This window comes from Bombyx mori, chromosome 17, assembly GCF_030269925.1.
Source record: "Bombyx mori chromosome 17, ASM3026992v2".
Classification (NCBI taxonomy): domain Eukaryota; kingdom Metazoa; phylum Arthropoda; class Insecta; order Lepidoptera; family Bombycidae; genus Bombyx; species Bombyx mori.
In genome coordinates, this window is record NC_085123.1 from 3,696,909 (window position 1) to 3,720,341 (window position 23,433).

Here is a 23,433-nt window from a genome sequence, read left to right on the forward strand (position 1 = left end):
CACATCTCCATACCATCCCAAACGCGCACTTCTCAGCTTCTCTGTCACAGGTGCCACTTTCAAACTTCCTCTAACATATTCATTCTGTATTCTATCCATTCTCGTTACTTCACACATCCATCGCAACATTCGCATCTCTGCTGCATACAATCGCCTTTCATTAAACTCAACTAATTTCATTAAATTAAAGTCTACGCGTAAAATCAGGTGGGCCGTGTGAGCTCTAAATGTGAGCAATAACAGAAAAAAATACATAATTTTTTTTTTAAGCACGTAAATTTCCGGTGCGTAATAGTAATATTTTTAAATCAAGTTGATACAGATACCTAGTACAATATATTTTAGGTTAGTTGATTAAAAAGCAGACTCTTGGCCGTAATCGACGAATTCGACGAGGATGATGACCACTGCTCGAGAGACCTTTTTTTTAACGCTGGGAAATCCATTTACGGATACCCGGTCGCGGGGGGTAATGGACCGGGTTATGTCGGACTCCGGCGCCTCGTGAGAGGAAGAAGGGGAGAAGAGAAGGACCGACGTCCCCCACCTCCTTCAATTTCTCACAGGAGACTACGCCTTGAAAAAGACGCGCGAAGCACTTGCTTCGCAGAACCGACTACCAACTAAACCCCATCGAGCTCCACCACACCGACTGACTACACGAAACTTACGGTACCGCAGCGCGCGCCGATAATTCTCGAGATACCTAAAAGCACCGACAGTGGATCCGGGGATGCTTAGGGCGACGACGGCTAAGGCATGTCTTAGCAAATTCTCTAAGGTTGAGTCTGTGAGCTCACCTACCCATCCGGGTGTAGCTGGAATAGTCCCCTAGGCTACCACCGAATAGGTGGGGGGAAAAGAAAGAAACTGCAGGATATTAAAATGAGTAGGAATGGTATGGTTTTCATGAAATTCAATTCTCAGTAATATCCTAGTAGTCCTCCGATAAATGAAACACTAGCAACATTGTCAAATTATATAATCAAACGTGACCTAAAATATCATTAGGACTTAAAAAATAATTATTTAATTCTGTGAAACATTTTTATTCTTAATAACGTATTTAAAATACAAATAGGTATAGCTCAAAACGAATAATAACAACCGTTCGTGGAAGCAGTTGTTTATCAGTTCGTAAGACAACGTTAACTTCTACGAAGTCTACAACTGTAATTATGAAATTGCGTTTTGTAGAATTTACGTTTTATGGTCGCCGACGACGCAACGCCGTTCGCGGCTTATTAGTCTTTCGCAGTACGTGTAGGTAATTATGCAGTTCATATTTGGTAAGTACGTTTTCGTTCCATTTGGCAATCAATAATTTTCCGCTATAAAAACTCTTTCAACAAAACCATTTTGCCTTACAGAAAATTGAACTTTAAAAACAGAATATTTAAATTATTCCTGACGTTTCGCGACATTTCTTGTCCGATGCGAAATCATTTCACTTTCAGTTCAAAAGCAAACCTCAAACCATACCGACAATAGAAATCTTCTGGGACCAGTTCAATACCGAAATTTCACTCCAGTCTTCAGGATCTAAAACAACCAAGCCTTCAAGAGCCAAGATGCCTTGCCACCCGTGTCACAGGCCATGCGCGCCTTGCTATAGGCCTTGCGCGCCGTTCTACACGTCGTGCTGTACTCCGTGCCACGGCTGCTACTATCGCTGCCGTTAGATGCGGTAGTAAAGTGATCAGTGAGCCGCCATACCCGAATAAGAACTGCGATGGGCGTTTGAAGTCACGCTGTCTCCGTTCCCGAGCGACGCTCCTCTGACGAGTATGGACGTAGAGCGCGCGTTGAGCTTCGCTCCGCGTCGTGGCACCGCGGCCTTCAAGAGCTCTGGAGGCTGTTCGCTGTCGTGGTTCGGATGTTGGGGAATGTCGGCGACCGGCCGCTTAATATTGTAACTCGCTGTTCGAACGGTGTTTTTCGTTTTCCGTGTTAAATATACGCTAATAAAAATGTTTGATTTTTATTCAAAGAGTGATGCTAAGAAGCTGCTGCTTTGTATTATCAAAGGATTTACGAATTAGGTAATGTTTGGGACGAATTTGGCACGTGAACACTGCCTCTTGGAGCTAGAAAGTTTTAAACCTTCGCGGCTTGGTATCGTATCTGCCTGTTTCTGTTGCTCAGCTAATCTCGATTCTATATTAGATCGGAACCATGTACTAAGTTGGTTATCGTTAATTACCTAACTCTTGTGCTATATCGAATATCGTATAGGAAATTATTGAGCGCAATGAGACTTTTCTAGAATAAATTCAAAATGTCTCCTGAAAGCACAAGTCACAAACTTAAGCACCCGTTCTCACGAACGCAGACTAGATTCTTGGAGAAGTTAACATTCCATAACTTGATAATTTCACGATCTACCAGAGCAGAAACGACCAGAGGTTATTGTTTTAAATGCCTTTGTATCCGGGCCTCGTTTTCCGCAAGTAGACTGGATGGAAACCGCTTATTTAAAATCTGTAGAAGCCCTGTGCGCCCTTCGAGTTCTCAACTGACTAGGACGAAATCGAGTTTCGTAACTTTATAGGTGTTCTTTTACTTTGTCATGACGTATTTTGATAAAACGTTTGGGCTGTATCGACTTTGTTCCTCCTCAATGGGGCACTGTAATATTATCCATTTGATCTTTAGTTTGTCTTGTAGATTTTTCCAACACTCGAGGGGGGAAAATGTGAACCAATTTGCTGTTAGTCTGACTGGATACGTGTACTATTTCAAACTCGTTGCGAAAAAAAAACTTTTGTTTATAAAATGGTGGGCATAAGCATTGTTCACATGATTAATCAGGAATGCAGACACATTACCTACCTTACCTACCTACCTATTTTGGACTAGCTACAGGCGCGTTTCACTAAAACTCGAGGAAACAAGGCAGTGCGAGCATTCAAGTATATTGTGTGGTTCTTCACCACAAATATGCGACCATACTCTCATAACTCTCGTTATAGACATAGCGTACTCTGTTAGCCTTATATTGCAGTGATGCGCTCTGAACAAAGCTAAGTCCAATGAAACTATTGGATCTTGCTCTCTGCGTTGCGCTTAAATACTATATACCTAGGTATTTAATGGAAACTTAGCCTACGGCTATTAGTTCTTGGTTTTCGGGCCTTATAGATCTCCGACACATTGTGCTGTTTGTTTCTTGAGTAGACAAGATCCCTATATCCGAAATTAGGTTTTGTTTGGTTACAACCCTTACATGCTTAGCTCATGGTAAATAAACTACATCAGAATTATGCCAAATACATAAGAACTTCAAATCGTGTTTTTATTCAACATATAAGATAGTTAAGGTTAAAATGTTATAAATTATAAGTATAGGTAAGTTATAAGTAAGGTTATAAGTATAATAGTTAAAAGGTTAAGGTCATAGAGATTCGACCGCTCGATTTAGAATATGCCATCGAAGCTTTAAATGAAATGAAACGTCGGGTACTGGGTACTTACTGGTGGATTCGATTTTTTTAGTAATGATCTGCTTTAGTCTTGCAAAAGTTCCTGAATAAGCTCGAATACTTAATTGGACAATATTTAAGCTACCTAAATAGTCAGCAAAAAATTGTTGACCAAGGTGCGATGTATTTACATGTCCACGAATGTGCCTAGTATCTTCTCTGCTAGGTCAATTTTATAAATGGGGTGAAACGTCTACAAACCACCTAAATTCCATTCCATTCCAATTCCATTACTAAAAATGGGCTTCATATAATTAATTTTTTAAGCTTTATTTAAACCGCATCCAACAACAAAGTTCAATGAAAACTAAATAATAATAAAAAAACGATACAATTAAAACAAGCTATTTTCATTGTTATCTTTTCACGAATGTTGAGGCTTTACTTCAAAAGCACTCTCGTCTCTTTTGATTACAGGAATCTGAAACAATTCAAATTTTACAGACGAATCGCTTTCGGGCAAATGATAAAGTTCCACGAACCAAGTGAGCTTTAAAATTAAATAAAACTTCTATTTTACAACGAAAAATGTATTATTTGAGAATTTGCAGTGTATTTTATATTAGAAAGAATAAAACGCTACTAAAAACTTATTAACTTACCAAGGAATTATATTAATATGTGGAATGATATAAGAAATGATATAATGTATGTATTTGTAATTTAATATAAATTTCATTGCACCTACCACTATTCACTCTGCACTACCTTTGGTTGACTGGTAGAGAATGCCTTAGGCCTTAAGTCCGCCAATGTAAATTTTACATGAAGTTTAATAAATAATATAATACAATACAGAATTATTCTTTAGGTGAATTAACTATAATTACCAATATGGTGGACAAGAGGAAAAAGCGCCACATCCTCCCATTGTTGGGTTGCAAGGTTGGAATGAATACAAGCAGTAACCGCCGCCTTGGGCGCCTCCGACATATCCTCCGTAGTACACTGCCATTATGATTTAACACTGAAATTTAAGTGGAAGGATCGAGCAAGAAAAGATTCTTGTCTTCCGATATTTGACGAATGCGGAAACTAATCTATTAATCTGTTGTTGAAACGACAAATTTATTTTTGTTATTTTTTGACATTTGGTTACGTCATTATTGAGACTTAAATAAGGTTCAATATCGTCACTGAAAGAGTATGGCAAACAATGTTTTTAATACGCTTTTATTAGCTTCAGACGTATGTATGTTTGTAACGGAATCTTTGAACATGATTTTGACGCCCTTCAAAACGTCGGATTAACTCGAAATTTGGTTTAATTATTAAGGACCGATGACATAAAAATAATAAAAAAAAATTGAAAAAATTTATGTTCAACTAAAAATTAAAAATAAATAATAGTTGAAAAAAAACTAACAAAATACGCTTTTGCAGAAAATCCAACTAAAAAATAGAAAATATTTTTTTATAAATTTGAATAAAAAATAGTGTAAGAAAAAATGATTTTATTATAAAAAAGCGTGAGGTACTTTTCAGGACATTATCAAAATAACCCTTCTACTCATATCTGTTCATAAAATATTTATAACTACTGATACCATGGACCCCACGCTTTTTTACCATAAAATAATTTTTTCTTACACTATTTTTAATTCAAATTTATAAAAAAATATGTTCTATTTTTTAGTTGGATTTTGTATAAAAGCGTATTTTGTTAGTTTTTTTAAACTATTATTTATTTTTTATTATATTTTTATATTGGCTAGTGTTCGCCAACCGATTAAATTTTGTTTCACCTATTGCTTTCTCTTTGTTTTGTTATTGGCATTTTAATATAAAACTTAAAACAAAAATCGGTATCACGAGTAAGCGAGCTCATGTAGTATCTGGTTCTATATCTGTCCACAGATATATCTTGAGTCCCCTAGGATTTATTCACCTCATGCATGATCTTTCGGTATCCAAAAAAGACTGAAGACAATCAGCCATTCACAAGACAATCTACAGAAAGACAATCTTAGCTCGAGGTGGAATATGAATCTTGATTTAATGTTATCTTTATAATAATATCTAATAGGAACGCAATATTCGCTATTTAAAAAAAATTGCTGCTTTTGCGTGACAATCACGTTTTCTCCGAAAAGTCTCTTAAAAAGGAATAACAATTTCCTTTCCAATTTTCGTGTAAGGTAAAATTATATTAAAAGTACGCTTCGCTAAATTATGTATGATAATTTTTCATTGACAATCACACAAGTCAATTATTCGGGCACGATGTTATTAAATATTTATGTATAAGTGGAAAACAAAAATACGAGGGTCAGCCTTCGCGGAACGGGAGTCAGGGCCTGCGACCCACACCACCGTCAACGGAATTCTCTGAACCGTTTTCGTCCCCTGAATAGAAATGGCCCACGTAACCATGACCTATGAACAAAAACCCAATCGACCTGTACACGAGGTCACGCTAAAATGGCCCCCAATCGTAACGTAGGACACAATAGTGAAATTTTTATCATTCGTCGAAACGCGTCGCCGTACGTACACGCGATTCAGCCGAAGTTGTTTAATAACATCATGCTTAACAATATTTTACGTTTAAAATTCATTCCTTCCATATATAGTTGGTTCTTTCATTACAGTTTTCACTTTATGGGTTTTCTTTGCTAAATTTTTTAAATTGGTTTCTATTAATTGCCTAACATAACCTAAAATTTTGACAAGAGTATTATTGTTAAATGGGTCAGCCTTATTGTGGATGTTACCTTCGTGAGGTACCCCCAGGGTCTCTAAGAACGTTTTCTTCTTCATGCAACGGGCTTACGGCAATCGAATCGGTAGATAAATTGTAATCTATTTCGCTGTTTTTTTTTCAGGACTATAATATGTTTTACTCAAACAATACATTTGAACGTTAGCGAACATACATTTTTATTAATCTAAGTCCTAAGTTATGAGTTGCGAACAACGATATAACATCCGACGTGCCATTATCATTTCATTTCATTAACAATAACATAAAACAAAGTTATAAACAAACATTTCCGGAACACGATTTTTATTTCATCATCCATAAATGCAATCTTATCATTTCCGATGTTAAACTATGTAGATTGTTAACAATAAGCGATCGGTATCTTGTGATAAAACATTTCATTCATGAGTCAATTTTCATTGAAGAAAATTCACGAGTTTCATTCTATCTTCGAATCTTACCTATTTATTTCGCTGTGAATAGAATAAGCAAACCAAACTCGCGTATACAATTGTGACTTATAATGCCAGGCATTCATAAAAACCTCATGGATAATTTTCATGACAATAAAGTGCGTAGGTATTTATATAAGATTAGCTGACGCGGCAGACTTCGTAGTGCCTCAATCGATAAATAAAAGACCTAAACTTTTGTATAAAATAAACTTAAAACAAACAAAAGGAATCCGAACTAACGAACAGTAATTCATTTTTATATATATATAGATAGATTTTTTTTCCACACCAGGAACCTAAATTGAGTACGAGAACAGATTGGTATGACTCGTATTTCTATTAAAAAATTTCAACCTACATCAAACTGTTTGATGAAAAGGTAATTTTCGAATCAAACCTATTAAGCTTCTCGGCGGTTTTAGAATGAATTGGATTGTTGAAGCCAGATCAATAAGATCTTTGCGGGCCAAACCAAATTCAGCGAATCAGTAATTTTTATTAACTTGAGGTTTTCATTCTAAAATTTATAAAATGCGATGTGAGTTGCACCGAAGATAAAAATAAGGGACTTTTACAGCTTAGTTTAGATATTTTGAAAGGCTCTCGGGTGACCCTCGTGACCCGAATGGTTCAGTAAGATAAGGCTCACCGGTCAAAATCGCGGACTATGTTTTTTTTTTTTGTTGCTTAGGTGGGTGGACCAGCTCAGAGCCCACCTGGTGTTAAGTGGTTACTGGAGCCCATAGACAACTACAACGTAAATGCGCCACCTACCTTGAGATATAAGTTCTAAGGTCTCAAGTATAGTTACAACGGCTTCCACCCTTCAAACCGAAACGCTTTACTTATACTTCACGGCAGAAATAGGCAGGGTGGTGGTACCCATCCGCGCGGACTCACAAGAGGTCCTACTCACTCGTAATCAGTAATTACGCAAATTATAATTTTGCGGGTTTCATTTTTATTACACGATGTTATTCCTTCACCGTGGAAATCAATCGTAAACATTTGTTGAGTAGGTACGTATTTCATTAGAAAAATTGGTACCCGCCTGAGATTCGAACGCCGTTGGATCGCTCAACACGAATACATCGGACGTTTAATCCGTTAGGCCACGACGACTTCTGAGTTCCGTTCAGTGCAGATTTTGAACTTCGGAATCCGTTTTCGAGCTTTATAGTGGTTCCAGCGCCGTTGGCATTACTGTGTGCGTAGTGCGAGTTTCTTAACGTTCTCGATAGCGTAAAAGTTAAGCCATTTTTGTATGCAGTTAGAACAGCGCCCCTAGCGGCAAACGTACGCAAACGATCCCACTCCATACAAATATGAGCTAACTTTTACGCTATCGAGAACTCGTTAAAAAACTCGCACTAAGCACACAGAAGTCGAATCAACATGACGTGATTGCGCACGGCGGTTTTTTTTTCATATTCTCGAAGCCGTATAACAGAGTTCTTTGGGAATGTGTTCCTTAGAGATCCTCTTGTGGGTCTTAGACGTGAGGTATTTGTCGTTCTTCAGCTTCTTCTAGGTTTTATTGGTGTCCGTTGTTCATTGAACTCGCACATGACAAAATCGCCATATATATCTATAGGTACTAGATTATAATAAGCCTTTCTCGTTTCGGTAAACACGACTTTAGTCAACAACTTCGCTATGTTCGATAACTGGAAACGATCAAAACATCTTTGAAATGTTTCAAGGTCGTTTTGAAGCTGTTAAAACGATTCAAAGTCCAAAGCGAACACCGAAGTCGCTTCTCCGAAATCAAATTACAAGTTTTATTTTGTTTGTAACGTTAATTTCATAATGGCGGGCCTTCTACGTATTTGAGCAACGTGAAAATCTATTTGCGAGTTTCGCTAATCAAACCACAAACCATTTGGTAGTTACCGCGAAATTTATGAAACGCCTACGTGTTTAATATCAAACGTTCTGTTATTTTTACGATTACCGCGGAGGCTTCAATACAATGTGACCCGTCTATTTTTAAGAGGTTATGGCGCCCACGCCATGGTCAATGGGAAAATAGAAGGAAAACGTCCTAGAGGCCGGAGCCCCAAACGTTGGTCCGACCAGATCTCCGAGCAAACCAGCGGACCATTTAGCGTTGCACTACACCAGGCAACTGACCGGAACCGATGGAGGCTGACAGTCGACAAGCTAAAACGGAGTCACGATCCTCAGCAATGAGGGAGCGATGGAGAAGAATGGCGCCCATATAGGTACATTGAGAAGCCAACGCGACTGTTGAACCTTGAGTAGTAAGATCCACGTCTTAACAGCTCCTAGTTTACTGGTGGTAGGACCTCTTGTGAGTCCGCACGGGTATACCACCACCCTGCCTATTTCTACCATGAAGCAGTAATGCGTTTCGGTTTGAAGGGTGGGGCAGCCGTTGTAACTACACTGAGACCTTAGAAATTGTATTCCAAGATATCTTAACAAGAGTCATATGAGAAGTAGCATAAGAAATAAATACATGCAACAGCCTCCGTCTACCTTTTTCTCCTATTTGCTAGAGAGATCAAGGCAAGTTGCAACTTGCATGACCCAATAAATAATACAGTTTCACTGAATCGTGCTGGAGATGCCGGAAAAAGGCATCTGAGTCACCAGAAATCTCACCAGTCCAATTACTTCTTTTTTTTTCGGGGAATGGGCTGAACCTCCTACGAGGTATACACGCCTAGGGCACGCGGGGTTTGTGGGACCGTTTATCTGCCGACCATGGGGGGAGACTGCAGGCTTAAAGTTATTTTAGGGCCCTACCTCACCAAGCGACTCCTCTTGCACTCTCTAACTCGACGTCCGATCTCCGGCCGGGGTCAGAACCGGCCTGCCGTGTCAGACCCGGTATACCGCCAATCGAGTTTCTGTTCCACAATACGTCAGCGACGACTGCAACGCGGACTGCAACCACCGATACGTCGTCTCATCCTCCTGGTCACAGCGCGCTAGGATGACAGTAGCGCGCGACCCAGCCCCGTGACCATCGCTGGAAGGAGACTGCTCCCTCACAAGAGCAGGAATTGGACGAACGCGCTCCTCCGACCCTCGACCGGCCCAATTACATCCCAACAGAACATAGTTTATAACATAGGACGCTCCCCCTCTATCTTCGTGACATATATATCACCTCGAGGCTTAAACTCTGCCCACAATCACTAATTTTTCTAAGGACACTATGTTTAAAAATTACTTCCACGTTGAGAATATAACATAGTTTAATATGTGTTAAACTTCTGAAATTCATAACTTAATTACTGGTGGTAGGGCCTCCAATAATTATAGCACTACCCTATTTACTCTCATGGATGTCGCTAAAGGCAATTAGGGGAATCCCCGAAGGACGGGCAGTAACATTCTCTGAGTATCGTACTAGCATACTGAGACAGCTATTTACTGGTGGTACTTTAAGCCGTTTCTCCTGCGAATCGACCCACAATAATGATTCTAATAATCTAATTACTAGGAACTTTCTATCCACTAATAAAATTGACGTTTTTTACCGTGAACCGACTTCTAGCATGTATTCTGACGCCAGACTTGGAAGCAGTGCAAAAGTATAAACTTGTAATAATATTTACGAATGTTTTGCATAACTTTTCGCGCGAATTGGATCGCGTGTAAGCGGGCAGGTGACGCTGTTTATTCGCGAAAGCACTGTGTTGCCAACGTCTCGTTCTCTTTATATTATCCCTAAAAAAAACTTACAAGGAGCAAGGTTATTACTGGAGACGATGAATCCGCCCGAGTGAGTGCCAATAACAGGCCTATTTCGGGCGCGGTGCAGTCAAGCGACTCGTGCATTCCCGCGTTTGAAGAGTGGACGGCTTTTGTTTCAATAAACACGACATTCATTAAAATCGTTGAGTTGAAAGTCGAGATTTTAGATTATTACGTCACAGGAGTGGTCTGAACGCTGGTGTCCTCATGGCGTCAAAAGCACAGCCGGGGTAGCCGTTGTAACTGTACTTGCGATCTTAGAACTTATATCTCAAGGTGGGTGGCGCATTTACGTTGTAGATGTCTATGAGCTCCAGTAACCACTTAACACTAGAGGTGGACTGTTAGCTCGTCCACCCATCTAAGCAATAAAAAAAAATCGCCAATGTCGTCAATTATACATCTCGATTTTGCTTTGTTGCTTCGTTAAGCACACAATAGCATTATTAAGACAATGCCACGCCGTTTTCTAGCTTACCGTAAAATAATCTCCTTGAGTCACTGAGGGAAGGCATGTTCGAACGTTCCGGAAAAACTGCAGTAGATAGTTTAACCCAGGCTTTTAGAGAATGTGGTAGGAAAGGTCCTAAAAATGTACTTTACGGAAGTAGGTTGTTTTTGGTAAAACTAGGCCTTTCTGATTCGTTTTAAAAAAAAAACCACGTTGCCAATTCCGTTAAAACTCTTCGGAGCACACCTCTTGTAATAAACAGCAGTATACGCAAAAGACCCAGAGTACGTGTTATCGTATAGTTATAAAGTAATGGTCAGAATTCAATTACAAAATATTTGAGGGAGAAAATGTAGTGTTTTTAGTTTTCCCCACTTTCGTTTTCGTTGTAGTGACAGTAACATTGTTAGCATGAGGAATTATAGACTTCGAACACAAGTCTTCAATCTGTTTCCTGTACATTAAAACCTATACTTCTTAAATGATTTCCGGATTTTTTTAACTAGAGGTAAACACGTAGCTATCACTGGCAATACTGCAAACTATGAATAGACAAGACAACAATAAGATTATGACGATCCTGTTTGTGTGTCTCAAATACTCGAGATGCCAGTCTGCGTTCTATATCGGTACATTATGACGTACTTGATCGGCGTCACGAGGCCAGAGTTTTGGAGGCAGATCTCGCGCCGCAATCATACCGAAAATATTTCCTTAATAACTGGAAATAATATAAACTGAGACATCAGCTTTAAGACGTAAAATGTTGAATTATGATGGAGCCATGATCTGATATATTTAAAACGTGAAAACTGGGAAGGATTGATGAGGAAAACGAAGTGAAATTCGATGTAGCGCAACATTACTGGTGGTAGGACCTCTTATGAGTCCACCTCCCCGCCTATTTCTGCTGTGAAGCAGTAATGCGTTTCGGTTTGAAGAGTGGGGTAGCCGTTGCAACTATACTGAGACCTTAGAACTTATATCTCAAGGTGGGTGACGCATTTACGTTGTAGATATCTATGGGCTCCAGTAACCACTTAACACCAGGTGGGTTGTGAGCTCGTCCAATCGTCGTCGCAGACTAAAAGTTAAAGCATCTGGTGTAAAAGTTACTCGGTGGTAAAGTAGTTAGCGGTCCTGACTGTTGCGTCAAGGATCGTGGGTTCAATTCCCACATCGTGCAAACATTGCTTGATGAACAGGTTTGTTTGCTCTTCGCCTGATTATTTATTATTTATATATGTATATATTTAAACGTATAGAATTATGTACGTCAGTCTCTGGTACCAATAACACAGGTAATTCTAAATTGAGGCCGGATGACCGTGCGTGTTTTGGTTCGCAGTAAATAAGAAATGAGAAACAAAAAGTAGCTTTTCTATCTTTAACTATTCACATCTCCTCGCGTCGTTTTCCTCATTACTGAGGGTCGTGACTCCGCCGCTGCATCAGATTCTCCCGTACGATTTCCCTCTATCTGCTGTGATCTTTAGCTTCAAGAAGGGCATTGTGGAAGTTGATGTTTAGAGAAGATCGTATTTGGTCCGACCATCTCGTGGGACTGCGTCCTCTGGGACGTTTGCCATCTACCTTTCCTGTCACCATCAGCTGTTCTAGATTGTGACCCTCTTTACGAGCAATATGTCCGAAGAATTCCAGCAGCCTACGAAGGCGTATAGTGGAAATTCGCATCCATAAATCGTAGATTATCTATCAAATAATCGTTTACAACGAACGACAATTTTAACCCGGCGAACATGAACACAAACATTCCAATTTAAAAATGTCATGAGTAATTGAAAAGTCAAGCAAATTGCTACATTTCCGTTCGTTTTCCATGGAACAGCTCGGTAACCGGATGTAGTAATTGCCTTCACTTCAGGTCAGTTAAGAGTTTAAAATCATGTATCGAATAATGTTTGGTAGGTATGCTTAAAGGTAATGACGATTTGAGTATCAATCAATATGTCATAATCGTTACTTTAGGCGCTCGATTAAAGTCCTTCGGTGTCCAAATACTTACACCTTTTTCGTTGTAGAACACAGATTTTTACAAATGGTTGAGTGTATTTAGAGGCCACGTATTATTATGTCGAACAGTATTAAACAATAACAACGACAAACAATTAATATAACTAAGTGGGCAGCTTTAGTGACTAGTCAATACGAGATCGTCTGCTCATTAATGCAATAAAAATATATGTAGACAAAAATCCGAATGTGAATTTAAAGGTATTGAATATCAATCAGTTTTTTTAAATAAGTACATCGGAATTTAGTCTTAAGGCCTTGTCCGCACAGCGATATTTCACGGCGCGATTTTTTTCTCGAATGTATTAGGGCCTGTCCGCACTTTACCGCAACATTTTAATTTATCTAATGCTAAGGCGGCGTAACAGACGTATCAAAAGATATCATGAGCATTGGATTCATCCACTTACGGCATTGAGACCCATGAAAGAGTTTTTCTACATGAAATATCAAGAGTTGCGAAAATACAGCAAAAAGTTAGTTGCTCCACATCAATCTCATCATTTTCTTGCACGGCTGCCGATCGGGCGGGAGAAGAAGCGCGCGACATCTTTTCAATAGTGACGTTGCACGACTGGGCGAAACGCGCGAATTTTATTCCACAGTGCGAGCATAGCCATACTTACTTTATACGGTACAAAATATTCAAGCGGAAATAAATTTGCACCGCTTCGCGTTCAACTTGCATCAAGTCACAGATTTTTTTCCCGCGCGATTTTTTTTACCGCCAGTGCGGATACTCCTGTAATATTAAACGTGTTACAGAATTACGAGAAAAAAATCGCGCGGTGAAATATCGCTGTGCGGACAAGGCCTTATGGTTAAGTCGAGGGCCATTCGCGTAACGTTACGTGGCGATAGGTCTATGGGCGACATCTATCAGTTGACAGTTCTTTTTTTTTTCAATTCGTGCGTCAAGGGATTTGGTTCCTAAAATGATTGGATCAACAATTGTTGATCGAAGCTAAAATAAAACGGAAATTGAAGCCCATTTGTAATAAACAAAAGATGTGTGGTGTCGTGGGACACCGGATAGGAACGAAGTTCCTTATTATAAAAATATTAAAATATTTTAAGTTCTGTTCGAGGTATAAAAAAAAAAATTATTCGGGTATACATTTTTTATTATGATTTTTTTATTAATAAAAATAAAAAAAACTACTTTACAAAGTTATCAACTTTATTTTATTCACAATGATTTATAAAAAATATATAATAAAAATATGTTATTTTTTGTACGTTATTTCAAAGTTAAGTAGTACACTGTGCGCATTACTAATTTGTACGTTATTACAAAGTTAAGTCGTACACTGTGTGCATTACTAGTAAAAATCTTACGTTACGGACGTCTTTTCCCGGTTAGGGTACCCCTCCGCATCGTTCCATAAGGAACTTCGTTCCAAAACTTCATTCCAATAAACAACAATAAGCACAGCGTCCTATTTCGTGTATTCTGTGAAGTAAAATTTGCGTCGATACGCTGCTCGGGTTCGCTACGTCACCTCTCGGGTTTTTTTTAAAAAGGCCACTGAAGTCTAAGTGGATTTCCACCATTTTACTACGGCATTATCTCATCTCCAATAGCTTCATTCCATTTGAGTTCATTCAATCTTAACTCAATTTATTATATACAGATAGATTTCGTATCACTCCATTTCATTTTTCGTCTACAAAAGCTTAGAAATATTATAATATTCGACGCTGGCAACAATAGCATCCCAGAAGCCGATTACCGTCCTGAAAAAAAACGTATTTCAGTTTCGTCTCAGTGTGTCTGAAAGTCGATTTTCACGAATGAATCAAATAGTTTCGCGTGGGCATCCACTTTAGTAGATCGTAAGATTTCCATTTCGCTTCATAAGGCTTTGTTTGTTGAACTTGTTTGTACAAATATTTTGATATTCATTATTACTTGAGGACTTCTTTGAGAAATTGATGATTACTTAGCAGGAAAAACATGTTTTCCTATATATTTTGTACATCTTATTCAGAATATACTATTTTTTATAATCGTATTTTGTATTCAGGCGAGCATACGAACTATTTTAGTGAGTTATCAGTTGCGCATAATGTCTATGATCTATGTCGGCAATAATTTTTTCTTGGGTCTCCGCGAGTCGCAGATATAATTAAAATTATATTTACGGCTTAATCAGGCGTTGGTATTTTCATTATTCTCGAGCGCTGGGTGTTGTCCATAATGCCGAACATTGCAGTATTTAAGATGTTGTAAATAATACTATAAAAAACGCGAAATTGAGCCGTAAAATTAATTCTTATAATGACATCGGCAATTCGCCAAAATTCAATATAAAACAATCAATATACACTCAATATAATTCACAGGATTTAATTTCATAAAAGAAACTCTTTTATAGTTACCGTACATATACTTAAAGGAGTTTACGAATATCAGTCGTCAATCAGGCCAGAATTTTTCGAAAATAATACGAAAAAATCAATTTCGAAATAAAATTCTAGAAGAAAATCGAAATTCGGAAGCGATGTAAATATCTAAACTGACGGAATCTTCATTTTTATAGAAAAAATTGTCTAGAACAGTTTAAAAAAATATAATATAATATTAATAACAAAAATTTCGAAAAAAAGTTACTCTAAATTATCCAGTGACTAGTTTTTTTGATTTTCTAAATTTTACTGAATTCAAGATTTCATAACACTGAAAAGAAATGGCTTGCTGTGGACCTTGCTACCCTGGATGTGCTCCCTGCGGACCAAGCCCTAGTCAAAATCCTCCGCAGTGCGGCCAGTGCCCTAGTCCGAGCCCTTGCCCGAGCCCTAGACCATGCGGGCCCAGCTGTGGCCCATGTGGGCCTTGCGGTCCTTGTAGCGGCCCATGTGGACCGTGCGGACCGTGTTTTGGACCATGCGCGCCTTGCATGCCGAAATGTTCCCCGTGCTGTGGACCATGCCCGTCGTTTTGCAAGCCATACTGTGGGCCTTGTGGACCCTGTCCGTCTCGATGCGGACCGTGCGGCCCCTGCGGCCCATGTCCTTCATTTGGTTCGTGCCAGTCTTGTGGGCCAATGCCGCCCTGTGGCCCGAGCCCTCCGTATGGGCAGTGTACCCCCTGTGGAGCGTCTTGCTAACGAGGTGGAATATGGTGTATGTGCATTAGTGAACGTTTCCAAATATACATTGTGAAAGTGTTGGTTTTGGTGTTAAAGTTTAATAAAAACTATTATCCTAGGTTTTGCTTCTTTATTAAGTTAACCTGTGCCTTGCAAGGCTCTACGATAAATGGTTAGGTAATTATGTAGTTGATATCGTGTCATATCAATAACATATTAATTTCACACGGTCTCTGACACGGCTTTGATCATATTTTGAAATTCTGCAAAATCTGTTTGAGGTATAATCATTGCGTAGTTTACTATTTGGACTAAACCAAAATAATTGGTCCCCATGGACTGTCGCGCAGCGCGTGGAAAACCCCGAAAGATTAGCCGCTTTCACGTCCTTGGTTTCGGAGACTATTTGGATCTAAAGAAATTACTAGATGGTGCAGAAATTATTACAGTAATTGCGTTAATTACAGCACTAGCCGGCTTCAGTCGCAATAATGTAGAAAAATGTATATCTCCGCCAACAGCACTTATTTTGTAGATTTGTTTTACTTATTCTTCTCATTTTAAAATTTCTAGAATTTTATATGGTTTAAGATAAGATTTTACCAATATTTGTGGACCAAATGCAATCTCATTTTTAGGTCGCAACCCGCAGATGTTCTATTCTGTATCTTGAGGCGTATGTAAAATCTCTGATCATATCAATTTAGGATGCATTTGGACAAAATCTGCCGAAACTTTGGGCAATTGAAGGATGTTTTCTGTACATTCAAATATAGTTAGGTCATGCGAGGTGGTATGGCGATCTGGATCTCCTGCGCATCGTTGAGTGAGCTGCTGATTAGTGTTGGATGAAGATTCCGTTTCAGCTTTTCTACGCAACCTTGCATCATTCAGCACACTGGCACATGTTTCTTGTGCTCAGCACCTGAACACTTTTTTTTTGTTTGAGAATTTACTGGTGGCTCGGAGGCCTTTCTAGTTTTACCAGGAGGGGTGGGATTTGCTAACAGCTACCCGAGCGCCTCCAAAGGAGACCTAACAACTCAAGAGTAGGTGTTTCTCGAATGAATCTACTACCAGATCGGAATCGCGACCCACTGAGAAGATCGCCTGATTACACTGGTATTGTCGATAAATCTTAGTACGGTTCAATTTACACAAAAAAGACCACGTATTCAAAAAATACACTTTATTCAATTTTGACTCGATTCACATTTCTTTTGCGTTACATTATTTATGCGCACCATGGACCACAGCAAGAAGCGCAGAGCCCTCCAGTGCAGCCTCCGATACAGCCGTGCCCACAGCTGTAGTACGAGCCGGCTACTCCTCCACGGTAGCTGCAGACATTTGGGGGATTTAATTTAATCAGTACTTAGTTAGTGGGAGACGTTAAATTGTTTTGAATCTTTAGTAGCATTGGAGTGTTTTTGGGTAACCTAATTACACAGGAGCAAAGATATTTTTATTTTGCATGTTCGAAGTCTTGATTATCAGGCGTACCGACTCTCTCATTCTTGAAGCCGGTACACATGACTGCTTCAGTGCAGAAACCTGCAGATTGTTAATATCTACCCGTACCCACAATGTGTACTATTACTAATTAATTAAAGAGCAGAATACGGAAAAGAGGCTCATAAGATATCAGCTTTGTAATCTTCTTTTTCTTAGTAGCCCACAGACGTCCACTGCTGGACATAGGCCTCCCCCAAGCCTAAAATATATTGTATTATATGAGCTTGTAAATATCAACCTCATTAAAACAACCCTCATTCGTTTTTTATTGCTTAGATGGGACAAGTTCACAGCTCATCTGGTGGTGGTAAAGTGGTATCTGAGCCCATAGACATTATATACAGCACAGTGCACAAACGATCAGCAAAAATTACTTCCACGGGCTTAGAAAACATCTCTAAAAAAAACGCTAAATGTTCACTGCCAAATGCTGGGAGCATCACGAAGTATTACAGAATACCAGCATTACATTCCACCAATAAATTACCAGTATTGTCCTCATACCCATTAAACAAGAGATCTACCAACATGCTGACATGGGAGGTATTTTTAATGCGCTTTTATAGGCTTCATATTCATATGAATGTTTGTATGTAAAGAAATCTTTGAACGTCTTTTTCACGGACTTTCAATACCTTCGATTTCGAGATGGGTGGCGCATTTACGTTGTAGATGTCTATGGGCTCCAGTAACCACTTAACACCAGGTGGGTTGCGAGCTCTTCAATCCATCTAAGCAATAAATAAATAAAAAGATTAACTTGAAAAATTGTACACGCATCAAGGACCGATAATAATACAATAAATATGTAATTTCAACTTCGGAACATTCTGACTAGTATCGAGAGGTTAAACAATATTGTGGATAGAGAAAAACTAATTGTTAGTTTGCTATGTAAACATGACTATGTAAAATTTTAAACATTGAAATTTCTTCAATATTATCTTCATACATCGAGCCAATAATTATGACCCACGATCCGAACCTTTATACATATTATATGATGATATGAAATACTTCACAATAAAAGGCTTAATTGCGTTTTCTGTGATATAATAAGAAAACAACACTTAAAGCCCTTAATCTCTTAAAATTAATATTTTAAACAGTATTATTATACTATACAAAACGGAACTCTCTTTTCACTGAACGACAGAGAGGCGAGTGATTCCGACTAAAAAAATTTTTTTTCTAAGCTACAGTTTTTTAAAACCCTTTAGGTTAGAAAAGGTTTTAGGTTAGGGTAGAAACCTTTAGGCTTTAAATGATAAATAAATGCCGTATACATCTCGTAGCTAAAACTAATCTGCGATAATTACTCTTATACTACAAATCAAGATTTACCCGTGCATATCTCCGCACCGCCAACACGAGTTTGAACAATAAGCACCTCTCGCGTGCACGCAACAGGGACCAACTTGACCGCAGCAATCCATTCTATAGGCCAGGGGACCGCACGGGCCAGACATAGGCCCCTGACAACCCAAACAGCAATTACGTACAGGCATGTCCAATTGCGGCGATTAACTTCAAATTGATTTTAAATACGGAAACTTGGACAGTTTCGATATTAACAACAGCTTAGATACAGAAGAAAAATAAAATAAAAAAATGTTTGATTGAATTTTGTAACGTGTTGGTGTGTTTTGGTAAATTTTAGACGTATGCAAGATGAAGTGATATGTCAGATTTATTACTTTATAAATATTTGTTGTTCCATTAAAAGGATCTCTGAAGGTTTTACTTTAAATGTGCCAAAAGCAATGAAAGCAGAGCTTAAGTAAAAAAATTAGCTAGTATCATGTAATTACATTCAAAGCTGCTGTCCAAATCCCAATTTCTCAAAGTTTTTTTAATTTTTTTATTGCCTTTGTAGGCAGACGAGCATACGGCCCACCTGATGGTGAGTGGTTACCGTCGTCCATGGACTTCAGCAATGCCAAGGGCAGAGCCAAGCCGCTGCCTACCGCAATATACATGCCGGACACATTATAAAGAAACGAGACCATACTTTACGATGAAGCAATAACACCGCTACACTAAAATCGTAAAAAAATATCTCAATTTGTGTTTGGTAGAGTTATATTAAGTTACTAAGTTTTGAAGTCGTGGCGTGGTTAAGACGTCCGGTGCATTCGTGTTGAGCGATGCACCGGTGTTCGAATCTCAGGCGGGTACCAATTTTTCTAATGAAATACGTACTCAACAAATGTTCACGATTGACTTCCACGGTGAAGGAATAACATCGTGTAATAAAAATTTAACCCGCAAAATTATAATTTGCGTAATTACTGGTGGCAGGACCTCTTGTGAGTCCGCGAGGATGGGTACCACCACCCTGCCTATTTCTGCCGTGAAGCAGTAATGCGTTTCGGTTTGAAGGGTGGGGCACCCGTTGTCACTATACTTGAGACCTTAGAACTTATATCTCAAGCTGGGTGGCGCATTTACGTTCTGGATGTCTATGGGCTCCTGTAACCACTTAACACCAGGTGGGCTGTGAGCTCGTCCACCAATGTAAGCAATAAAAAAAAACAACACTAAGTACCACCGTTTTCTTTTTTTTATATGAAATACATTGATCTGAACCATAATGTGGACTTTTATAGCAATTTTTTCGAGTTTATGTGTAGAATATTATTATATTCTTCACAAAGAAGGCACCTGCCAAATTAATTTGCCTACACGTGGAAAGTGCGAGACCGGATGCACGCTCATTTTGTGATATGTCGTTTATCAGATGGCGACCGGAAATGATGTGTTGAAGATAATTATTATGTTTCCCGTTATAATATTATTTTATGTTTTGGATTACTATCCGTGCCTACGCCGTGTAATGGATTTTGCTTGTTTTGTCGGTTTAATAGCTCCGTATAGCGAAAATTTATTATTAATGATTAATATTTAGCGTTTTCCAGTGAAAAGTTATTAAATGTTATTCTCTACGTTTTTGTTTTTGGTTTGGCGTCATCTATAAAGTATTAGGTATTGGAGATACATTTTCTATTTTTTACCACGTACCATCCGACTTTGGAAAGAACTCTTCTCATAAGTTGTTTTTCTTCTTATTTTTATTGTAGTTTATATCACGTTTTAAGTCTAGGCACATGTCTTTAATCCCCCACAAAACCACGGGGGTGACTGAAATTGAGCGCTGTTCGTTGCATCCACCTTGAAGAGATCTTTTGCCCTTTTTTTCTTCTTTTCTTTCATTTATCTACCTGTAATAATCTAAATCTGTGTGAAAGGCAATAAATGATTCTTTCTTTATTATTGGTGGTCTTCGAGCGTAGTATATCACAAGTATTTCTTAGGAAGAGGTTTGAATAGAGCTCTGAACGTTAGATATCAATTCGGCTCGGTGTAAGAGCGAAATCCCCGCTCAGCTCCCATAAGAGCCGTCGGATGCTGAGTGCGGGGGCGCCCGATGTTCGGCTGTCGGTTCAGTCATGAGACGGCGCAAGGTGCGTCCCCGAAGGTACCACTAGAGACGACGTCCATCGGGAATTTCCCGGAAAGGAAATCCCGTATTATCATCAGGACGGGTACCGACAAAAGCTGACTTTCGGCACAAAAAAAGAAGTCATCAATTCGGCTGTGCTCTTCGTAACGCTGACGTCCGTGACCGAAGATGCCCACTCATGTGAGCTGACATCGATGGTAATCAAAAAAATGAAGAAACATCTGCGCAAAATAGTTTGTCAAATGATAATAGAATGGGAAGTAACTATATATTGATACAACTAATTTAGGATGCTCTGATGTAATCGATGTCGTCGGTGTGGGGACACCGAGTGCTCCTACGATTTCTTTATCACGAACGGAGTTGTCTTCACCTTGTCAGGTCATTTCCCTTCCGCCGGAGACGGAATGAGGCATACGCAAAAAAGAGGACCGAACTTCATGCCGGCCTATTATTTTGAGACAAAAGAATTAATTCATCTTGATTGAAACAAACGAAATAATGTATTGCAGCAGTTGTACCGCTATATCCTGTTTCGCGCGCGGAAGTCTAAATTAAATATCCGTAGGGAACCGCAGTCGTCAATAGACGCATCCGATGTCCATTAATAAACTAAATCGTATTCAATTTTGCCATTTCGCAATGCACTACCACAGAATTATGTTATACATTATGTGAAATCCCATAGGGATGTTTTGTATGTTTATGTATTTCACAGTAAGTAGGTTTCGTTCTTTCCCAACCAGCTATGTAGTATTGGAGTGATAAATCATTAGTCTACGGACGACTACTGTTGGACATAGGTCTTCCCCAAACCCCACAATTACCGTAGCCTATTTACGCAGACTGAATCCAGCAGAGATTCCTGTATCTTTCACTGGTGAAGTGATTACATTTAGCATATAAAGTGTTGACAAATAAAATGAAAATAAAGTGAAGAAATTAGAGACAACAGAATTATAGTAATCGGGACGGCGCGGCTACTCGTTTAAATACTTTTTTAATTTAGATAGTGACCTCACAAATGTATACATTCAACATTTTGACACAAGACTATTGGACTCTTAGAGGATACATACCTACATAATTTGCTTATGTTCACTCTAAGATTGGACTAAAATATACTGAAATGTTTGATGCTTATAAGGTATATAAGATAATATAAGGTTCGATGTATGTTATCGAGTTTTTCATGTTGCTGTTTAGGTAAGGCAAAAGGTTCTCATTTAAACTGACTTATCAAAGTTTTGTGTTAACCCGTTATTGGCAGAGTGAAAAAAATCTTAAGTTATATTCTCAATCTTTTGTCAGGTTAGAATAGAGCCTCATTAAAAACTATAACAAACAAAAATGGCCGACTTCAATCAGCTGTTTAATTTTCCAGATATTTTCAAGAAATAAACGATTTTTCTCAAAAATTAACGTCAGTAGCTACCAAGGTTTTATGTTCACAAAACCGCAGTATTATTAATTTTTGACTATAGCCCGAAATGGTTATGTCCGTATATGTTACAAAGTTAGGTTTGTAGAAACGTATTTATGAATTCGTAACACGTATCAGCCGGGTGTTTCGCCGATTGTTTTAATACACGATATCGTTGCAGTTGAATTATTTACAGTATGTTCATTATGAAGATGAAGATTGAATATCGCCCTAGCACTTATCCAACTAGAGTATAACTTGTATCGAGATGGTACTTTGATTTGGTTAGGTTTTAATTTGCATCAGATCGCTTTTTGGAAATAGTTGATAAATCACACTCGGAAATGATGCGCTAAGTTAGTAAAATAGGTGATATGAAATAGTGTAAACGCAGAATGCGGAAATAGTATTTTTGTAAAATATAACAAAACATTCTATGGCGTTTCGGTTTGAAGGGTCGGGCAGCCGTTGTAACTATACTGAGACCTTAGAACTTATATCTCGAGGTGGGTGGCGCATTTACGTTGTAGATGTTTATGGGCTCCAGTAACCACTTAACATCATGTGGGCTGTGAGCTCGTTCATCCATCAAAGCAATAAAAAAAAAGTAATATTATTATTAAACCAACGATTGAGTATGAGAGTGGTATGGACATGTGATGCGTAGAGAGAAGATGCATGTGACTAGGACATGTATGGAAATGGTAGTAGAAGTAGAGAAATGGTAGCAAGGTAGAGCGGGAAGAGATCGACCGAAGAAGACATGGATGGAGTTTGTGAATGACGATATGAGAAAAAGAGGAGTGAGTGTTGAGATGACGGCTGATAGGAGAAAATGGAAGAGAAAAATTAGCTGTGCCGACCCCACCTAGTGGGATAAGGTGGAAATAAAGAAGATTGAGTATGAGGGTAAAATTGAATTGAATTGACTACGATTTATGCAAAAAAAAACGGAATATGATATTTAAAGAAAAAACGTGATTGCCTTTGAAGTCGTCAAAGCCTAAAGTAAGACGCCCGGTCTGCTTATACAAGGTTGCAACGGTGCCAGTACTAATTATCCGATAAAATACGTAATTAACTCA

General features: G+C 38.7%; 2 long non-coding RNA genes and 1 other non-coding gene across 3 annotated transcripts; 1 reads left to right on the top strand and 2 right to left on the bottom strand.

The window, feature by feature from the left end:
• Positions 1-1,218: 1,218 nt before the first annotated feature.
• On the top strand, positions 1,219-1,971 carry LOC119629791 (uncharacterized). Its single transcript, XR_009975338.1, has 2 exons — positions 1,219-1,289; positions 1,371-1,971. It is a non-coding gene; the product is annotated as an uncharacterized LOC119629791 (long non-coding RNA).
• Positions 1,972-3,733: 1,762 nt separating this feature from the next.
• Positions 3,734-4,663, bottom strand: LOC101741279 (uncharacterized). The gene is made up of 2 exons (XR_209562.5): positions 4,313-4,663; positions 3,734-3,903 (listed from the first exon to the last, which is right to left on the bottom strand). It is a non-coding gene; the product is annotated as an uncharacterized LOC101741279 (long non-coding RNA).
• Positions 4,664-17,121: 12,458 nt separating this feature from the next.
• Positions 17,122-19,157, bottom strand: LOC101741136 (uncharacterized). Its single transcript, XR_009975333.1, has 2 exons — positions 18,807-19,157; positions 17,122-17,287 (listed from the first exon to the last, which is right to left on the bottom strand). It is a non-coding gene; the product is annotated as an uncharacterized LOC101741136 (transcript).
• Positions 19,158-23,433: the final 4,276 nt, after the last annotated feature.